The sequence below is a fragment of the Thalassophryne amazonica genome, chromosome 5 (genome assembly GCF_902500255.1).
Source record: "Thalassophryne amazonica chromosome 5, fThaAma1.1, whole genome shotgun sequence".
Taxonomy (NCBI): domain Eukaryota; kingdom Metazoa; phylum Chordata; class Actinopteri; order Batrachoidiformes; family Batrachoididae; genus Thalassophryne; species Thalassophryne amazonica.
In genome coordinates this window covers 79,789,553-79,810,744 of record NC_047107.1, presented here as the reverse complement: position 1 = coordinate 79,810,744, position 21,192 = coordinate 79,789,553, and the positions used below count along the sequence as shown (strand labels likewise).

General features: G+C 40.0%; 1 protein-coding gene across 1 annotated transcript in view; it reads left to right on the top strand.

Moving 5' to 3' along the window:
- commd10 (COMM domain containing 10) overlaps window positions 1-21,192 on the top strand; it is a 203,461-nt gene that overhangs the window by 51,819 nt on the left and 130,450 nt on the right. The window lies entirely within an intron of this gene.

The window sequence follows — 21,192 nt, the reverse complement described above, 5'->3', positions numbered from 1 at the left end:
GGCCAGGGGCTCCCGTTGAAGGGGGTGTCCTGTAATGCTGCCTTTGTTCTGTGCTGATTCCGGATGAAATGTGTTTGGGTGTGATGTTCCTGCCTCCCATTTGCTCCAGCAGTCTCTCTCTCCTCCAGTGCATGGCTTCTCGGCTTATACCTTTTACATTATATCAATAAATCATTATATTTTTTGTACTTCGGCTTGCTTTCTGCATTTTGGGTCCTAACAAACTGTCTCTTGGGTTTAACCCTAACAATTGATGACACAAATGTACCCCCATAGACTCTGAGCTGAGCTCTTCAGCCGGCTGTGCTGCACGTCAGGATGTAATTCATAAGAAATGGAGGGCGTCTCATTTTGAGGAAAAAAAACAGGTTTGGTCAGTTATAGTTTATTGTTTGTATTATAACGTTTGGAAAGAGGTGTCATTTGATTTAAAACAGAGATTCACTTTGAAATTATTTCCAATCTGTGCGGCTTTTTGGAGCTGCGCACTTAGTCCCACAAAACAGAGGAATATTATTATTATTATTATTATTATTGCTATTTTTATTGCTATTATTATTTCCTTTGTCTGATGGACAACTTCAGTTTACGCATTGGCTGGTGTTCATGCCATTGGACTTGCCGCTTCTGAAAACCAGCGAAGCAGAGAACCAGTGAACAGCAGTTCAAAGCGCTGCTTCCTTGCTTCAAGCTTCAAGGTTCAAGCAGACCTGTTGCACTCTGCACTCAATGTAGAGAAATAATCATTTTCTTGATAAACAACCTCAAAAACAACAGCCGCTCTAGTGTCCCAAACTGTCTGTGGTGCATTCAGCGTGCCTCAGAAAAAATTGATGCAAGCAAGGCAGCGAGTGATGCAACACGATTCAACCTGTCAATTGAATCCGTGCACACTGAATGAATCGATGCACTCGCATCATGCATGTTTGTATCTAGATACCAATTCGTCTTACTCTTAAGCCCCGTTTACACATAGACGGTAAACTCTCCCGGATGCATCCCGGCAGAGATTTTGCCCCCTCCGGGCCGTTTTAGGGATCAAACGCCGTAGTTAACGCCGGCGCACGGGGCCGTGGTTTGGTTCCGGCTTCACCGGGAATCGTCAAAAAATTATTCAACATGTCGAATAATTCCGGGAGTGCTCCCGGAGAAGTGGCCTGACGACGGAGACAGCGCAAACAACGGCGTTTGATACTTTTTAATCGCCGTGTCATCCCACCCCTTCCTGTAGTCCTGCAGTTCACACCGCCGTAATTGGCGGCCGGTGTTGTATCCCTAACCAACGGCGTGGAAAACGACAATAGAGCCCACATCGGCGTCCTCAAAGGCGTTTTAACCGGTGACAGATGCAGACAAAACGGCGGCGCTAGCGGACAGTACGCTGTTCAGACAGAACGCGACCTCCCGGTTAACGGTGTTCCAAACGGCCGATAGGCGGCGGTCAGTATAAAAACACTAGCGCGCTGCATGCAGGTCTCTCACTCGCGGCCAGCTCCAGATATTTTTGCAGAGAAGCTCCAGTATACCTCCTGAAATAAAATTGGCAGCGGCAAGGACTTACCAAGAGGTCTGGTTCAGAAGCAGAGGGTAGTCCTGTGGTGCAGACGAGCAACACGTTGAGGAGGGGAAAAAGGAGAGAAAAGAAAAGGCTGAGAGATGAGCTCCCTGTCACTCCCTTCCCCTGCACTGACAGCTGCTTCAGCCTATTATACTCTGGGGGCGGTGCCTATAAGCAAAAGTTCCTGGAGTAACCCAGGATTTGCCTGGATAAATCCAGCGGTACACAGGGCATTATCGGCGGCAGAAGAACACCGCCGTTCTCACGCGTGTCTTAACCTGCGATTGTAAAGGATAGAACTGAGTATTAACCCCCGTTGCCTGACGTGTGCCGGATGCTACGGCGTCAAAACTCCACTTTATTCGGCGAATTTAGCAGCATTTTAGCCACGTATTTGCGGCTAGTACGGCGCTCAAAACACTGGCGAAATGCTCCGCCCCTTTCCATCGCGAAAACAGCCGGAACTACCGCGAACTTCGGTCTACGTACTACCCGCGGACAAAACGGTCTATGTGTAACCTGGGCTTTACTCGTACTCTCCACATGCCTAGTGTGTATTGCAGTGGCAAAAAAGAACTCTTCTTTCACCCACAGATTTCTGTGTTATCTATAATTCCAGAATTTAAAATAGGTGATAACTATATATAGACATTGTTGTAGGTGTACAGTCATGTCTTGACAATGACAATGTTATTGTAAGGAATGGCTCTATCTTACATCATACAGCTCAGTGCAAATGTTATTGCTATTGTCCAACCAATACAGTTATTTTCATGCCCATGTTGTGTAAATAGCAAGAGTGCTTGCATCCATCTGTGCACTCAAAAAAATAACTTGCTCAGTGCACATAAAAAAATTATGTAAAGTATTTCCATTCAAGTAAAATGCGTTATCCTAGCCAGAAACAGTTTTGCTAAGTGACCTAAGTGTAAATTTTTGGGTCAACATGATGAATTTGCATTACTGTTACCTAATTACCATGGTTCAGGCCAACTAGATTTGATAAGGTAAATGTAGACCTAAATGTAAATTTGTTGTCAGCATAATTAATTTGCGTAACTGTTACTCAGTTACCATGGTTTAGACCAGCTAGATTTGTAAGGGTAAATGGAACAAAAATAAAAAGTAAATCAGTTTGGCTGCTCCCTTGTTTGCACTTGGGGTCGCCACAGCAAATCTGAAGTGGATCTGCATGTAGAATTGGCACACGTTTTACTCCAGATGCCCTTCCTGACGTAACTCCACATTACATGGAGAAATGTGGCAGGGGTGAGGTTTGAACCAGGAACGTTTTATACTGAAACCAAGTGCACTAACCACTTGGCCACCACCCCTGCCCTGTTAGTAGTTACAACTACTTTTAAAATAGTACACTTACATGTCAACTTAAGTTTGCTGTGTTGGATCAGCACAATTTATGCAGATCCACCTTGGATTTGTTGTGGCGACCCTGAACGCAAACTAGTGAGCAGCCAAAGGGATTTACTGTTCTTTTTGTTACATTTACCCTTACAAATCTAGTTGGTCTGATCCATGGTAATTAAGTAACAGTAACGCAAGTTTATCATGTTGACCCATCAAATTTACATTTTGGTCACTCAGCAAAATTGTTTCTGGCTATGTTAATGGCTTTTACTTGGGTGGAAATACTTTCCATAATTTTATTATGTTCACTGAGCAAGTTAAATTTTAAGTTGTTGCATGTTATGTTAAAACTACATGATTTGAATGTGTTCACCCATAAAACTTGATTCTATATCGTAGAAGCTACATGTTAGACTTACGTTCATGTAACATAAAAACAACACCCATGTTGGTTTTTGAGTGTGTGCCCATGGGCATGTTGGTTTTAAAATGAGGTATGGTCACATTGAGTGTTGGTCCACTGCTATTGTGTTTGTTTAAAAGGTACAGAGAGAAACCGAATCACACCATATTCAAGATTCAAGTTTTCCTTATTGTCATTTCACCTTGTAAAAGGTACAAAGTGGAATGAAATTTCATTGCCACTGTCTGCACTCAAAAACAAAGATGAATAACAATAAAATAGCAAATATACTAAAACAGATACACTATGTGTGTGCAAATTGCAGGGTGGAAAGATGAATTTTTAAAATAACAGATATACTATATAAACTAGCATGTTGCCCATGGGGATCCATGGGCTCTAGAGCCCCAGTGTATACATTGGGTAGTGTTTATGAAATAGGTAGCTGACATTTTTCAAGGGTGGTAATAAATTGTCCAAAGTTTCGATAATGAGTTGGAATGGCGTGTGAAAATGTTTTTAGAACCTTAGACCTTAGATCTCAACAGTTTTTAGAGGAAGAACTCAACCCTTTTTTTTCCTGTTAATTACGTAATTTTATAATGTTAATTTACTATCTTAATGTATTTATAAATTGATTACGTTCTTATCATATACACATTATTATTGTTATTATTATTCTCATTATTATTGTCATTTATGACCTCCACATCAGGGATGTTACTAGAACTGTTTTTTTCCATCTGCGAAACTTAGTGAGGATCCATTACATCCTGTCTATGGCTGATGCTGAGACCCTGATTCGTGCTTTTGTTTCTTCTAGACTAGATTATTATAATGTTCTATTTTTAGGGTTACCGCAGTCCAGCATTAGGGGTCTTCAGCTTGTTCAGAACACTGCCGCCAGACTTTTGACATGTAGCAGAAGGTCTGAACATATCACACCCATTTTAGCGTCTTTGCACTGGCTCCCTGTCTCTGTGAGAGCAGATTTGAAGGTTTTGTAATTGACTTATAAAGTTGTTCATGGACTGGCGCCATCTTATCTGGCTTATCTGGTGGAACTTTACGTGCTGGCTCAAGCTTTGCAGTCGCAGGATGCTGGACTTTTCTGTGTTCCCAGGGTAAAGAAGAAGAAGTCAGCAGGTCAAAGAGCCTTTTCTCATCATGCACCCACCCTGTGGTCTTCCTGCGACTGTGAGGCAGTTGGAGTCCGTGGACATTTTTAAGTCAAGACTGAAAACCCATTTTTATTCTTTCTTATGAGTAGTTTTTATTTTTTCTGTTTTATTCCTTTACTTCTGTTTTTAATTATGTATTTGAATTTTTTTATTCATTTTTAATTATTTATTTAAATTTTATGTTGAATTGTTTTGTGTGAGGCACCTTGACACAGCTTTTGCTGTGATTAGGCGCATTATAAGCTAATTAAATTGAAATTAAATTATTATTATTATTATTTTATTTTATTTTTACTTTGATTTTGTCATTTGATTTTTAAATGGACCACAATGGAAATCTGTGGAATTCTTGTGTCATCCATGTATGTTTAACATATTTACAATTATGTTATGTACTTACATTGAACATACTAAATAAAATCATGCACGCACGCACTCCCACTTACATGTCTTTAAAAAATTGCTTTCCTGGCCCCTTCATGGAAATCTCTTTGAACCTTGTAGACATTTACTTGCCTGAAAAATCCTTGGAGCATGTCACTGATCATATGTGGTGAGCATGCACAGAAAATTATATTACTGAGAATTGACTGAGGACATGATATGAATATCTGAGGAGCCAAGGTCGGTCAGGTTGCACCGTTTATTACAATTATTACACTGCTGCTTTATGTAGTTTAGCTTGTTTGGGTTTTTTCCTCACTCTGTTATTTTATTAGCATAATGTTAAAATAAAAAGCCCCCCCCCAAAAAAAACCTTTGAGCTTCAGAAAGTATTTTTCTAAAAACGTGTTTTGAAAATGTGGGTGGGTTGGCTTATATTTGGGCTAGTGCAGTATATATGAAATATTTTTTTGTTGTAGTGCAGTATGCAATACTGTGTTGAGAAGTGCTATATAGAGTAAGTTATTTAATAGCCAAGTGGCTTCTGTGTGCTTGTATGCGTGCGGGTGTATGGCTTCAATCATGAAGAAACTGGAGAGAGCTGACAGTTGCCATTTGGTATACTTATGTATTTTGCTAATGGTATGCTAATATTTTTGGAGAAATTAGTGCAACAGTAGTAAACAATGGATGTTGTGCTGCAATGCACCATGTCAATTTGGGTTTTGGGGTTTTAAATGTTGTTATTGTGGTTCATGTTATTTTAACAGTGTCATTAGTGTTATTGATTTATTGTGTTTTTGGAGTTCAGTTGGTTTAGTCAGTTTAGTTAAGTGTCATGTTGCCGTTAGCATGAGTGAAAAGTGTAGTGCGTTTGATGTCTGCTGCCACAGTCTCTGTTTGTGGGTGTGTAAAATTAAAAGCACCTCTTTGCAGCAGAATGTAGAAAAAACAAAAAGCTCTGCGTGCGTGCATAAAACTTTGATCACGGACAAACTGGGGAAAGCTGACAGTTTCCATTTGGTATGCTTATGTATTTTGGGTCAAGGATGAATGCTGCCAAAACTGAACATTGATAGGACTAATATTTTTGGAAAAATTGTGTATATTAGCTAGCAGCACTGAACTATGGATGTTGATAATTACAGTCTGGACTCTCACACCATTCCAGCAGGGGATGGTAAATCATCTATATATTAAAAGTGTGTGTGATTTTATTTAGTAAGTTCAATGTAAGTACATAATATAATTGTAAATACATTAAAAATTCATGGATGACACAAGAAAGTGAAAACACTTATTTCCATTGTGGTCCATTTAAAATTCAAATGACAAAATAAAAGTAATAATAAAATAATAATAATAATAGTGTGTATATGATAAGAACAACCTAAACAATTTATAAATACATTAAGACAGTAAATTAACATTAAAAAACTATGTAATTAACAGGAAATAAAAGGGTTGAGTTCTTCTTCTAATCATCCACTGTCTCTGCTGAGGTCTAAGGTTCTAAAAACGTTCTGGACTCACACACTGTTCCAGCTCATTATAGAAACTTTGCATAATTTATTACCACCCTTGAAAAATGTCAACTACCTATTTTGATAAACACTACCCAATCTAGAGCCCGTGGACCCCCACAGGGAACACACTAGTTGTGATTATTATTATTCTTAAATTGCTGGCTATTTTTGATCCAGTGATCACTATTGATCTGGAAAGTACATCAGAATGAACCCGAACTGCTGTAATATTTCCTTTCTAACAGTCCTACCTTATTCTTGTTCATACTGTAATTGTTGCAGAAGATAATGGTTCGGATGAATGACTGCATGTCGTGTGCGAGCGAGCTATTTTTGGCTTTTCTAAAGGATGACTCACAGCGGCATACAGTATGAACAGATAAATGATCGTTCCATCAAGTTAGAAAAGGCACCTTTACACCCCCCCGTGCATCGCTGCTCTACATCATGTGTTTTTGTCTTTGGAATCATGCTTGTTACTTTTGCAGTATTTGATGTTCTTAACTTTTCCTTTCCATCTTAATGAAAACAGTCCCCATCTGCTGCACTCATTTGTCTTCGTGATAATTGAAACTGGCACCTCATTGATTGGTAAAGCCCATGGTAGTTTGTGTGCTTAAAATGCGACATATGTCACCTATTAACAACCGTGTGTATTATTTTAATTACAATGCATTTGTGTTGCACCAGTAATGGAGGTGATGAACTGAAGGCTCAGAGGAGCAGATGTAAGCCAGGCCCTGTGGAACAACTGTATTATGCGCGGTATTGTAGAAACAACAGCATGTCTCATTCATGTTAGCAAGTATAAGAAGGTAAACAGTCTGTTAAATGCTGCTGAACTGGATGTCAGCATCACTCTAAAGGCAACACAACAGATCTAAAACGTTTGTTGAGCCACACGTTTTTAACATCTACCATTTCAGTGTGAAACGGGCACCAGAGTTCTTCAGGCGAGGCACAAGGGTTGGGTATCGAGAACCGGTTCTTTTCGAGAATCGTTCAGAAATTATTCGATCCACCGAAATCAATAGCCTTTTTGCTCAACGATTTTCTTATCAGTCCTTCAGAGCGGCCTTGATTTTGAGGGTGTTTTATCAGGAAAATTATCATTTCTTTACATCGATTGCAGACCCTGCAGCAGGTCTGTAATCAACTGCTTCTGCAGTGGTTGTCCTTAAAGCTTGAAGCAACAAAGCAGTGCTCCGACCCACTGCTTAGTTGGTTCATTCCCATACTTTGAAAACCCCTGGTGTAAAAGACTGGCTGTTAAATTGTAAAGGAATTGGCTTTAATGATGACTCCATCTTCTGTTTGACAGGGCTTATACAAAGTCAGTATTTGAAACAGAAAGTAGGAATAGGATGTCAAGCTTCTGCACATGCAGCAGGAACACAGAGCCATCCAGACAATAAGCATAAATGTTGCATTGTTCTTCTGAGAATGATTCGAGGTGCAGTTACTAAATATTGCATGGCAGTCCTCTGAGTGTGCAGGGCTGATTACAGGTATCTGCCATCATGACAGAAATATGGGATGATGTTGAAAGAGTGAGACTTACTCATGTCCAACCTATTTATGCCTGTTTCCTGATAATGTGGGTCAGAGAAAATCCACCACAACAATGACAGAGGGAGAAAATAGATTCTCTTCTTCCACATGTGGCTGTCAGCTTCCCTGTTATACATTGAGCTTATCACAGGCTCTAATACCTGTTATTAGGTTGAGTTCTAGTTTTATGGCTGTATTTTTTTTTCATGCTCTGTCCTGATGCTGTTTTCCTGCAGCATGTCTAATGGGAGCCAAACACTGTTCTTTGTTTACAAGCTGCAATATGAATTATAGATAGATTAAGCTGCTTCGATGTGTCACTTTCCTAGGCTTGGCGGGACACCCATTCATGAGGATGGTAAAGACAGTGCAGGCTGAGGCTGTTATTAAGGATTATTTTCATTATCACTTTATAGGATAGTTATTATTATTATTTTTATTTTATTGAGGTTCCAACAGGCAATGTATTGATTTCAGTTCAACAAAATTCTAGAACCATTTTTGAACATTTTTCAAACAAAGAAACAAAGCGCAGCAGGACACACCGAACAAAAATCATAAAATAAGATTTGGAGGGGGGGTATACAAAGCAAGATTCACACAGAACTAGGCTGGCTTTTTGATGGCGGTATTGCATTCCCCATGTTGTCAATTAAATAAGACACAGTTCAGTCTGTCTGGGTCCACTTTCTCCAGGAGTGGTTGCCATGTGTTTGCAAAGCCCTTAATGTTGTCATGAAGGGTGAAAGTCAGTTTATCCAAGGGTAGTATTCACAGTACTTCCTTATACCAGTCATCCAGTGTGGGTACATCCTTGGAAATCCAAACATTGAGACTTGTCTTCCTCACCGTGTACAGCAGTATTCCAATTAGTTTAGCGTTATAGGTGTTCCTTCCTTTTATTGATTGGTTTAGTTGCTAAGCTACATTGCAGGTGAATAATGTCCCAGGAAATAATTTCTGTAATTTTTGAGTAGATCTGGAACATATTTTGGTTGCAGGATCAAGAACAATGTTCGAGGTCCAGCAGCATGGAACTTAAGAAGCTATAAATATATCTTTATGGAAGTTTATGAGCATCTAGAGTAGTTCTGAGGAAACAAGGTTTGTGGACATGTTGGAGGTGTCTGCTCTCTGATTGAGTTCTAGTTGATTATCTGACAATTGATGGAAATAGCATAATGAATTCTGAAATGTATAGGTTGAGCTGCATTTCTGTAAGCATTTTACTTACTGAAGACAAAACTGAAGTCAGAAAGACCCAAAAACAAGCAGGAACTGAAGGAGGCTGCACTAAAGGCCTGGCTAAGCCTGGCCTTTGTCATGGAGGAAATTGTAGTAATTGACAAGAAACATTCATTCCAGTATGAACAATAATCCAATAATCCTTATATTTATAAAGTCTGCAGTTCAATCATGCCGTCATTGTATTATTTTCAACTCCGTTGTGGTGCTGTGCAGAGCCAAAAATACAAAATCGTGTTACTGTCCATTGTGCAGTCTGGTTTAGATGTGATGATTGTGAAGGCCATAACTTATGATTCATGTTGTTTTTATTAATTCATTGCAATCAGCGCCTTGCAAACATTAATTTGGGTCAAAACATTGTTACCAACCAATTAAAAGCCTTTTCTTTCTTTCTTTTGTGTTGAAGCTTCAGGTTTCTGCCACTACACTCTCATTTCTAGAAATCTGGCCAATTTTCTTGGATCCTCCAAACTGTGACTGTCTAGCGTTGGGACCAGGAGGCAGAGCTGTGGTCTTATACACCTCTCTGCAGCTTCTCTCCCCCTGCCATCCCCTCATTACCCCATCCCCGTAGAGACGGTGCCTGCTTCCAGACCACCAATAACCAGCAAAAATCTATTTAAGCAAAAAAATTCAAAAAGAAAAAATAATATAGCACCTTCAACTGCACCACAGACTAAAACAGTTAAATGTGGTCTATTAAACATTAGGTCTCTCTCTTCTAAGTCCCTGTTGGTAAATGATATAATAATTGATCAACGTATTGATTTATTCTGCCTAACAGAAACCTGGTTACAGCAGGATGAATATGTTAGTTTAAATGAGTCAACACCCCCGAGTCACACTAACTGTCAGAATGCTCGTAGTATGGGCAGGATTAGCAGCAATCTTCCATTCCAGCTTATTAATTAATCAAAAACCTAGACAGAGCTTTAATTCATTTGAAAGCTTGTCTCTTAGTCTTTTCCATCCAAATTGGAAGTCCCAAAAACCAGTTTTATTTGTTATTATCTATCGTCCACCTGGTCGTTACTGTGAGTTTCTCTGTGAATTTTCAGACCTTCTGTCTGACTTAGTGCTTAGCTCAGATAAGATACTTATAGTGGGCGATTTTAACATCCACACAGATGCTGAGAATGACAGCCTCAACACTGCATTTAATCTATTATTAGACTCTATTGGCTTTGCTCAAAAAGTAAATGAGTCCACCCACCACTTTAATCATATCTTAGATCTTGTTTTGACTTATGGTATGGAAATAGAAGACTTAACAGTATTCCCTGAAAACTCCCTTCTGTCTGATCATTTTTTAATAACATTTACATTTACCCTGATGGACTACCCTGCAGTGGGGAATAAGTTTCATTACACTAGAAGTCTTTCAGAAAGCGCTGTAACTAGGTTTAAGGATATGATTCCTTCTTTATGTTCTCTATTGTCATATACCAACACAGAGCAGAGTAGCTACCTAAACTCTGTAAGGGAGTTAGAGTATCTCGTCAATAGTTTTACATCCTCATTGAAGACAACTTTGGATGCTGTAGCTCCTCTGAAAAAGAGAGCTTTAAATCAGAAGTGTCTGACTCCGTGGTATAACTCACAAACTCGTAGCTTAAAGCAGATAACCCGTAAGTTGGAGAGGAAATGGCGTCTCACTAATTTAGAAGATCTTCACTTAGCCTGGAAAAAGAGTTTGTTGCTCTATAAAAAAGCCCTCCGTAAAGCTAGGACATCTTTCTATTCATCACTAATTGAAGAAAATAAGAACAACCTCAGGTTTCTTTTCAGCACTGTAGCCAGGCTGACAAAGAGTCAGAGCTCTATTGAGCTGAGTATTCCATTAACTTTAACTAGTAATGACTTCATGACTTTCTTTGCTAACAAAATTTTGACTATTAGAGAAAAAATTACTCATAACCATCCCAAAGATGTATCGTTATCTTTGGCTGCTTTCAGTGATGCCGGTATTTGGTTAGACTCTTTCTCTCCGATTGTTCTGTCTGAGTTATTTTCATTAGTTACTTCATCCAAACCATCAACATGTTTATTAGACCCCATTCCTGCCAGGCTGCTCAAGGAAGTCCTACCATTATTTAATGCTTCAATCTTAAATATGATCAACTTATCTTTGTTAGTTGGCTATGTACCACAGGCTTTTAAGGTGGCAGTAATTAAACCATTACTTAAAAAGCCATCACTTGACCCAGCTATTTTAGCTAATTATAGGCCAATCTCCAACCTTCCTTTTCTCTCAAAGATTCTTGAGAGGGTAGTTGTAAAACAGCTAACTGATCACCTGCAGAGGAATGGTCTATTTGAAGAGGTTCAGTCAGGTTTTAGAATTCATCATAGTACAGAAACAGCATTAGTGAAGGTTACAAATGATCTTCTTATGGCTTCGGACAGTGGACTTATCTCTGTGCTTGTTCTGTTGGACCTCAGTGCTGCTTTTGATACTGTTGACCATAAAATTTTATTACAGAGATTAGAGCATGTCATAGGTATTAAAGGCACTGCGCTGCGGTGGTTTGAATCATATTTGTCTAATAGATTACAGTTTGTTCATGTAAATGGGGAATCTTCTTCAGACTAAAGACTAAAGTTAATTATGGAGTTCCACAAGGTTCTGTGCTAGGACCAATTTTATTCACTTTATACATGCTTCCCTTAGGCAGTATTATTAGACGGTATTGCTTAAATTTTCATTGTTACGCAGATGATACCCAGCTTTATCTATCCATGAAGCCAGAGGACACACACCAATTAGCTAAACTGCAGGATTGTCTTACAGACATAAAGACATGGATGACCTCTAATTTCCTGCTTTTAAACTCAGATAAAACTGAAGTTATTGTACTTGGCCCCACAAATCTTAGAAGCATGGTGTCTAACCAGATCTTTACTCTGGATGGCATTTCCCTGACCTCTAGTAATACTGTGAGAAATCTTGGAGTCATTTTTGATCAGGATATGTCATTCAAAGCGCATATTAAACAAATATGTAGGACTGCCTTTTTGCATTTACGCAATATCTCTAAAATCAGAAAGGTCTTGTCTCAGAGTGATGCTGAAAAACTAATTCATGCATTTATTTCCTCTAGGCTGGACTATTGTAATTCTTTATTATCAGGTTGTCCTAAAAGTTCCCTAAAAAGCCTTCAGTTAATTCAAAATGCTGCAGCTAGAGTACTGACGGGGACTAGCAGGAGAGAGCATATCTCACCCGTGTTGGCCTCTCTTCATTGGCTTCCTGTTAATTCTAGAATAGAATTTAAAATTCTTCTTCTTACTTATAAGGTTTTGAATAATCAGGTCCCATCTTATCTTAGGGACCTCGTAGTACCATATCACCCTAATAGAGCGCTTCGCTCTCAGACTGCAGGCTTACTTGTAGTTCCTAGGGTTTGTAAGAGTAGAATGGGAGGCAGAGCCTTCAGCTTTCAGGCTCCTCTCCTGTGGAACCAGCTCCCAATTCAGATCAGGGAGACAGATACCCTCTCTACTTTTAAGATTAGGCTTAAAACTTTCCTTTTCGCTAAGGCTTATAGTTAGGGCTGGATCGGGTGACCCTGGACTATCCCTTGGTTATGCTGCTTTAGACGTAGACTGTGGGGGGGTTCCCATGATGCACTGTTTCTTTCTCTTTTTGCTCTGTATGCATCACTCCGCATTTAATCATTAGTGATCGATCTCTGCCCCCCTCCACAGCATGTCTTTTTCCTGGTTCTTTCCCTCAGCCCCAACCAGTCTCAGCAGAAGACTGCCCCTCCCTGAGCCTGGTTCTGCTGGAGGTTTCTTCCTGTTAAGAGGGAGTTTTTCCTTCCCACTGTTGCCAAGTGCTTGCTCACAGGGGGTCGTTTTGACCGTTGGGGTTTTTCATAATTATTGTATGGCCTTGCCTTACAATATAAAGCGCCTTGGGGCAACTGTTTGTTGTGATTTGGCGCTATATAAAAAAAAAGTTGATTGAGTTGACACTGTGCTTTTTCCATGACTTAATTGTACCATGCAGTGCACCGGCATGGGAACATCTATAGTTCTTGTTTCTCCTATTATTTATTAAAAATGTTATTTTAATTTATTACCCATTTGTACTGTCAACTGCAGCACTGCCATAAAAACATGTTTACACATACACAATGTAAATCTGACCTAATTCACACACTTTAGCACACAGACACAGCAGAAAACTCTGAAGACTTCTCAGAGTCACTCAGTGTTCCTAGTTCATGTACCCCAGGAATTGTTAATCGGATTTGGTTGACTGTTCTGCTATTGTCAGATTTTGTCACACGACAAGTAACATACACATGCACACATATGCACGTTCATACATTTACAGGCATGTAGGCTTTTACCAAGTTTTTATGTCAGTACTAGCACAGGCACGCTTGCAGTCTGTTAATCATGTTGTCACATATGCCAGTGGGAATAAGAGTGCTTTACTGTGTCAGAAGACTCACTGAATTTTCTGAGCAACATGTTTTTATTCAGTCTATCACAGTGGTACGTGCAACATGGTATGTTTTTTTTCTGCACATCTCCCATTTTTAATAGTCCTAATCACAACTAGCTACTGCACTTAGGACCTGATTGACTAAGAACCCATATAACGAAAGTGTGTGGGTGATCCAAACATTTCTGTGTTAGATTGGTGAACCTATTTGTGCACGTGACAGAAACAACAGCAGTATGTAAATGAGGATTTATGCTGTAATTGGCTGACTACACCCAGGTGCTTTTGCTGATTTGTATCAAGCCTGGGGTATAGATGATGGTTGAGTTCAACATTGCCCTTAAAGAATTCCTTTTGGCCAAGGTCAAGGAATTTGATTTTCAAGCCCATTTAAACCTAATATGGTACACATTTTGGTGGGTTCCAGAATTCCATGGTCAGCCAGAGGTCAGACATTTGGATCAAGATAAAGTTCAATTAGGTTTAATGTCATAGCACTGCCGTAGCACTTATTATCTTCATGCCCACTGGTATTATATCCTAGTCTGGAAAAATTGAGGACCATAGTCCCCAAAGCACATATTCAATGAAGTAAGACTCAACTGCATCATATTGTAAACTTTGGACTCATTTCACAGATAATTGCTTGAGATAGATGATAAAATTCATCTGAAAAATCACCCTGAAGCATTTCTTGGGAATCTGTGGTTCTGATGTGCCAAAACCGCATCAAGTATGAAAAACAAACCAGCTGTGAGACCACAACAGTGTGCCAGTCTTACAACCCCTGGCAAAAATGATGGAATCACCGGCCTCGGAGGATGTTCATTCAGTTGTTTAATTTTTTATAAAAAAAGCAGATCACAGACATGACACAAAACTAAAGTCATTTCAAATGGCAACTTTCTGGCTTTAAGAAACACTATAAGAAATCAAGAAAAAAGATTGTGGCAGTCAGTAACGGTTACTTTTTTAGACCAAGCAGAGGAAAAAAATATGGAATCACTCAATTCTGAGGAAAAAATTATGGAATCACCCTGTAAATTTTCATTCCCAAAATTAACACCTGCATCATATCAGATCTGCTCATTAGTCTGCATCTAAAAAGGAGTGATCACACCTTGGAGAGCTGTCGCACCAAGTGGACTGACATGAATCATGGCTCCAACACGAGAGATGTCAGTTGAAACAAAGGAGAGGATTATCAAACTCTTAAAAGAGAGTAAATCATCATGCAATGTTGCAAAAGATGTTGGTTGTTCACAGTCAGCTGTGTCTAAACTCAGGACCAAATACAAAAAACATGGGAAGGTTGTTAAAGGCAAACATACTGGTAGACCAAGGAAGACATCAAAGCATCAAGACAGAAAACTTAAAGCAATATGTCTCAAAAATCCAAAAATGCACAACAAAACAAATGAGGAACGAATGGGAGGAAACTGGAGTCAACGTCTATGACTGAACTGTAAGAAACCGCCTAAAGGAAATGGGATTTACATACAGAAAAGCTAAATGAAAGCCATCATTAACACCTAAACAGAATAAACAAGGTTACAGTGGGCTAAGGAAAAGCAATCGTGGACTGTGGATGACTGGATGAAAGTCATATTCAGTGATGAATCTCAAATCTGCATTGGGCAAGGTGATGCTGCTGGAACGTTTGTTTGGTGCCGTTCCAATGAGATTTATAAAGATGATTGCCTGAAGAGAACATCTAAATTTCCACAGTCATTGATGATATGGGGCTGCATGTCAGGTAAAGGCACTGGGGAGATGGCTGTCATTACATCATCAATAAATGCACAAATTTACATTGATATTTTGGACAATTGAAAGGATGTTTGGGGATGATGAAATCATTTTTCAAGATGATAATGCATCTTGCCATAGAGCAAAAACTGTGAAAACATTCCTTGCAAAAAGACACATAGGATCAATGTCATGGCATAGGGTCAATGTCAACGAGCAGATCTGATTTGATGCAGGTTTTAGTTTGGGGGATGGAAATTTACAGGGTGATTCCATAATTTATTCCTCAGAATTGAGTGATTCCATATTTTTTTCCTCTGCTTGGTCTAAAAAAGTAACCGTTACTGACTGTCACAATCTTTTTTTCTTGATTTCTTATAGTGTTTCTTAAAGCCAGAAAGTTGCCATTTGAAATGACTTTAGTTTTGTGTCATGTCTGTGATCTGCTTTTTTTCCACAAAATTAAACAACTGAATGAACATCCTCCAAGGCCGGTGATTCCATAATTTTTGCCAGGGGTTGTATATAGTATGTGTAGAGCAACTCTTTCTGTAGTTTGGAATCTCCATGTGTTCATGATAATTTGACTGGATGGAGGAAATGGAAGAAGAGATCCATTCTTAAATGTAATGATGCTTCTTTAATGTCTGTGCAAACTGATTGATGATAAGAGTTGCTTACTGTGGCAGCAGTAATAGTCTATGGCCATTAGCGGGTCGTGATCTGCTGCTGCAGTGCGACTGTTTTCGAAATGATATAGGAGTCGTACAGGCAGCACACAGAGTAAGCACTTTTGTTATCATCTCCTTGTCAGATCCTCACAACCACGCTGCTAATAATAGAGGCAGGCTTTATCGCTTGGATCACTATCGCAGTAGGAAAGACGAAGAGCATGAAAGAGACACTGCTGAGCAATATTGACAAAAGTCATACTGGAGTTTTTTTCTGAATACATTACAGAAGAAAGTAATCTGCACATGCAGGTGGAGGAGAAACTGTTGTTCAAAAACCACAAGCAAGTTGTTATAAGCATTTGTTTGGTGCCCAAAAGAGGAAAAGCAGCCTGAGACAAAACAGAAGATGTGGTTGTGTCAAATCTGAATGTTGATCTACTTGTGTGATTCAGCATGTGCAGCTGTTGCATTGTGTTGCCGATTGTGTACTGCGCCAACTATTGTGGATTAGGTTCTCCTCTAGTTTGAGTTGTCTCTAATAATTCTGGCTTCTCTTCTTTGTTTCTCTGTCAGTGTTCAAGGAAATTCCAAAATTTGTCTCCTAACGCAAAGCACTTCTGTGTTTAAGCTTTGTTATGCCTCTCAGCACTGGAAGGAGTCTCAGGATTCTGGATGAGGAATGTCTGATTGGTCTGAAACCTGTGCACAAAGTGAATCTGATTTGTTTTTTCTTGGGCCCTATGTTGATGCTGGACACATAACACATGACACAATTATGTTTGGAGCCTGCCAGTTGTCATATTTGTATTTTGATGGCACTAACACTCTGCTAGGACACTATGCACAAATGGGCTTACCTGTCCACATTATCGATGGCTGTGATCAATCAATCAATCAATCAATTTTTTTATATAGCACCAAATCACAACAAACAGTTGCCCCAAGGCGCTTTATATTGTAAGGCAAGGCCATACAATAATTATGTAAAACCCCAACGGTCAAAACGACCCCCTGTGAGCAAGCACTTGGCTACAGTGGGAAGGAAAAACTCCCTTTTAACAGGAAGAAACCTCCAGCAGAACCAGGCTCAGGGAGGGGCAGTCTTCTGCTGGGACTGGTTGGGGCTGAGGGAGAGAACCAGGAAAAAGACATGCTGTGGAGGGGAGCAGAGATCGATCACTAATGATTAAATGCAGAGTGGTGCATACAGAGCAAAAAGAGAAAGAAACAGTGCATCATGGGAACCCCCCAGCAGTCTACGTCTATAGCAGCATAACTAAGGGATGGTTCAGGGTCACCTGATCCAGCCCTAACTATAAGCTTTAGCAAAAAGGAAAGTTTTAAGGCTAATCTTAAAAGTAGTGAGGGTGTCTGTCTCCCTGATCTGAATTGGGAGCTGGTTCCACAGGAGAGGAGCCTGAAAGCTGAAGGTATCATCTGCGTAACAATGAAAATTTAAGCAATACCGTCTAATAATACTGCCTAAGGGAAGCATGTATAAAGTGAATAAAATTGGTCCTAGCACAGAACCTTGTGGAACTCCATAATTAACTTTAGTCTGTGAAGAAGATTCCCCATTTACATGAACAAATTGTAATCTATTAGACAAATATGATTCAAACCACCGCAGCGCAGTGCCTTTAATACCTATGGCATGCTCTAATCTCTGTAATAAAATTTTATGGTCAACAGTATCAAAAGCAGCACTGAGGTCTAACAGAACAAGCACATTGATGAGTCCACTGTCCGAGGCCATAAGAAGATCATTTGTAACCTTCACTAATGCTGTTTCTGTACTATGATGAATTCTAAAACCTGACTGAAACTCTTCAAATAGACCATTCCTCTGCAGATGATCAGTTAGCTGTTTTACAACTACCCTTTCAAGAATTTTTGAGAGAAAAGGAAGGTTGGAGATTGGCCTATAATTAGCTAAGATAGCTGGGTCAAGTGATGGCTTTTTAAGTAATGGTTTAATTACTGCCACCTTAAAAGCCTGTGGTACATAGCCAACTAACAAAGATAGATTGATCATATTTAAGATCGAAGCATTAAATAATGGTAGGGCTTCCTTGAGCAGCCTGGTAGGAATGGGGTCTAATAAACATGTTGATGGTTTGGATGAAGTAACTAATGAAAATAACTCAGACAGAACAATCGGAGAGAAAGAGTCTAACCAAATACCGGCATTAGTGATGAGTAGAAAGATGTCCTAGCTTTACGGAGGGCTTTTTTATAGAGCAACAGACTCTTTTTCCAGGCTAAGTGAAGATCTTCTAAATTAGTGAGACGCCATTTCCTCTCCAACTTACGGGTTATCTGCTTTAAGCTACGAGTTTGTGAGTTATACCACGGAGTCAGGCACTTCTGATTTAAAGCTCTCTTTTTTAGAGGAGCTACAGCATCCAAAGTTGTCTTCAATGAGGATGTAAAACTATTGACGAGATACTCTATCTCACTTACAGAGTTTAGGTAGCTACTCTGCACTGTGTTGGTATATGGCATTAGAGAACATAAAGAAGGAATCATATCCTTAAACCTAGTTACAGCGCTTTCTGAAAGACTTCTAGTGTAATGAAACTTATTCCCCACTGCTGGGTAGTCCATCAGAGTAAATGTAAATGTTATTAAGAAATGATCAGACAGAAGGGAGTTTTCAGGGAATACTGTTAAGTCTTCTATTTCCATACCATAAGTCAGAACAAGATCTAAGATATGATTAAAGTGGTGGGTTGACTCATTTACTTTTTGAGCAAAGCCAATAGAGTCTAATAATAGATTAAATGCAGTGTTGAGGCTGTCATTCTCAGCATCTGTGTGGATGTTAAAATCGCCCACTATAATTATCTTATCTGAACTAAGCACTAAGTCAGACAAAAGGTCTGAAAATTCACAGAGAAACTCACAGTAACGACCAGGTGGACGATAGATAATAACAAATAAAACTGGTTTTTGGGACTTCCAATTTGGATGGACAAGACTAAGAGTCAAGCTTTCAAATGAATTAAAGCTCTGTCTGGGTTTTTGATTAATTAATAAGCTGGAATGGAAGATTGCTGCTAATCCTCCGCCTCGGCCGGTGCTACGAGCATTCTGACAGTTAGTGTGACTCGGGGGTGTTGACTCATTTAAACTAACATATTCATCCTGCTGTAACCAGGTTTCTGTAAGGCAGAATAAATCAATATGTTGATCAATTATTATATCATTTACCAACAGGGACTTAGAAGAGAGAGACCTAATGTTTAATAGACCACATTTAACTGTTTTAGTCTGTGGTGCAGTTGAAGGTGCTATATTATTTTTTCTTTTTGAATTTTTATGCTTAAATAGATTTTTGCTGGTTATTGGTAGTCTGGGAGCAGGCACCATCTCTACGGGGATGGGGTAATGAGGGGATGGCAGGGGGAGAGAAGCTGCAGAGAGGTGTGTAAGACTACAACTCTGCTTCCTGGTCCCAACCCTGGATAGTCACGGTTTGGAGGATTTAAGAAAATTGGCCAGATTTCTAGAAATGAGAGCTGCTCCATCCAAAGTGGGATGGATGCCGTCTCTCCTAACAAGACCAGGTTTTCCCCAGAAGCTTTGCCAATTATCTATGAAGCCCACCTCATTTTTTGGACACCACTCAGACAGCCAGCAATTCAAGGAGAACATGCGGCTAAACATGTCACTCCCGGTCTGATTGGGGAGGGGCCCAGAGAAAACTACAGAGTCCGACATTGTCTTTGCAAAGTTACACACCGATTCAATGTTAATTTTAGTGACCTCCGATTGGCGTAACCGGGTGTCATTACTGCCGACGTGAATTACAATCTTAACAAATTTACGCTTAGCCTTAGCCAGCAGTTTCAAATTTCCTTCAATGTTGCCTGCTCTGGCCCCCGGAAGACAATTGACTATGGTTGCTGGTGTCGCTAACTTCACATTTCGCAAAACAGAGTCGCCAATAACCAGAGTTTGATCCTCGGCGGGTGTGTCGTCGAGTGGGGAAAAACGGTTAGAAATGTGAACGGGTTGGCGGTGTACACGGGGCTTCTGTTTAGGACTACGCTTCCTCCTCACAGTCACCCAGTCGGCCTGCTTTCCCGGCTGCTCGGGATCTGCCAGGGGGTAACTAACGGCGGCTAAGCTACCTTGGTCCGCACCGACTACAGGGGCCTGGCTAGCTGTAGAATTTTCCACGGTGCGGAGCCGAGTCTCCAATTCGCCCAGCCTGGCCTCCAAAGCTACGAATAAGCTACACTTATTACAAGTACCATTACTGCTAAAGGAGGCCGAGGAATAACTAAACATTTCACACCCAGAGCAGAAAAGTGCAGGAGAGACAGGAGAAGCCGCCATGCTAAATCGGCTAAGAGCTAGTAGCTATGCTAAGCTAGCGGATTCCTAAAAACACGCAAAGTGAATAATGTGTAAATAATTTAGAGGTGATTCAGCAGGAAGGAGTGCTTTAGTTAAGGCACGTAAAGATTACACTGGGAAACAAATCGTAATCTAGATAACTAGATCAATCTAACTGCGCAGATTAAACAGCTAACAGATACAGAAAAACACCGCTGTGCTCCGGAACAGGAAGTGATACAATACCGCAGTGAGAGCCAACCACCATTTCGGAATGTGTGTGTCTCAGGGGATGTGGGCATACCATAAATTCAACTAATTGGAGTGGTAGCTGTCTGTGCATTTAAGCCCCCAGTGTAGCAAGTTGTAGTTGATTGTTATTAGGAAGCTGCACTGAAAAGTGACAGAGAGCAGGTGAACATAACAAAATGCTGGAATTGTTTTGATGACTATGACAGCTGGATTAACTAGCATCCACTGCTATATATGAAATGGTATATATGAAAATTGTCCACTGATCAAGGTACTGCTATTTTCGCCTCATGCACAAATCTTGAATGAATGAAAGAACTGAGACCCGCCATCTGCAGTACTTTTTAAAGTAGGCAACAAACTGTTTTGTTGGCCTTGACTCTACAGTGTTGTATTAAACCATGTTTAATGTTCGGACTCCTTGTTAAATCCATCCACACTTCGGGTGCAAAATGGCAGTGATTGAAGCGCTGTGCCATTTTGTGCCGGGTGGAAGGGGGC